This window comes from Bison bison, unplaced genomic scaffold, assembly GCF_000754665.1.
Source record: "Bison bison bison isolate TAMUID 2011002044 unplaced genomic scaffold, Bison_UMD1.0 scf7180017864072, whole genome shotgun sequence".
NCBI lineage: Eukaryota > Metazoa > Chordata > Mammalia > Artiodactyla > Bovidae > Bison > Bison bison.
The window spans coordinates 715,883-717,246 of NW_011494644.1; the positions used below are offsets into that span (position 1 = coordinate 715,883).

General features: G+C 46.6%; 1 pseudogene; it reads right to left on the reverse strand.

Moving 5' to 3' along the window:
* Positions 1 to 441: 441 nt before the first annotated feature.
* On the reverse strand, positions 442 to 777 carry LOC104986720 (annotated as a pseudogene).
* Positions 778 to 1,364: the final 587 nt, after the last annotated feature.

Here is a 1,364-nt window from a genome sequence, read left to right on the forward strand (position 1 = left end):
GCACCGGAAGAACTGAGTGACCAAAGAAGGTGTCCCTGACCCCTGCTAAGCCAGTGAGTCCATTCATGAGGCCATTTAGACTAGCACTGAGGAAATGAGTTCAGTATCTCTAGAATGACTGACATCATAAGTAGAAAAATCAGGAGTTAGCAGGAGCCATTTTTTTAAACAACTGATTATCAATTTATTGGGGGCTTCTCTGGTGGCTCAGATGGTAAAAGAATCTGCCTGCAACATGGGAGACCTGGGTTTCATCCCTGGGTTGGGAAGATCCTTGGAGAAGGCAATGGCCACCCATTCCAGTATTCCTGCCTGGAGAATTCCATGGACAGAGGAGCGAGAGTGGCAGGCTACAGTGCACAGCATCATGAAGAGCCAGACATAAGTGAGCGACTAACACTTTCACTTCTCACTTTCACTTTATCAATTTATTAAAAAGGTTTAAGCATCTGCAATGGTGACTTCAACCTCGACTCCTGACTCAGTGATGATAGAAGTGATCTGTTTGACAATCTCAGAATGTGCAAGTCAATGTTGCTTGTGCATCCTTGCCTGGAAATAATTCCAAGTCTTAGAACAACCTTTTCCAAGTCCTCCTTGTATCCTTGTAGTTGTTCTCAGAGTCTCAGTAGGCATCTGAACCCATGCTTGCAGTTTGAGGTTCTTTTCCTTCACACCTCTGGTCAGCTCAGCACTAACCTTCTCCAAAGACTTCATGTTGCGGCTGAGGGTGATTCTAATCTGGTGAATCACCACCACTGGCTCCACGGAGTAGTGTGTGTGTGTGTGTGTGTGTGTGTGTGTGTGTGTGTGTTCAGTTGCTCAGTCATGTCCGACTCTTTATACCCCATGGGCTGTAGCCTGCCAGGCTCCTCTGTCCATGGGATTTTCCAGGCATGAATACAGGAGTGGCTTGCCAATTCCTCCTCCAGGGATCTTCCCAACCCAAGGATTGAACCTGTGTCTCCTTCATTGGCAGGCAGATTCCTTACCACTGCACCAACTTACAGTATCTTTAAAAGCCACAGGTAAGGTGAGGCTTCCTGACCAACTTGTTCCTGGGGAGAGTGAACAGTGGGTCAGGAACAGAAGCGGGTGGCCTGGGGCTCCACTGCAGCAGTGACCTGCATTTTCCTCAAAAAGCAGGAGCTGTGTTTTTTGCTGCGTAGCTACAAACCATGTACAATGAGAGAAAAGAAAAAAGGAAACAAGCAGACAGATGCTATAGGAAATGGAAGAAGAATCTCAGTATGTCTGAATCTTGGTTTTATGGTTCCTGAGGTCTCCCTGCATTCCTGCCTTTTCCTGGGCTTGATTCATCCGTTCTTCACTAGATCCCTCCAGGTCCTTATAATTCCATTTTT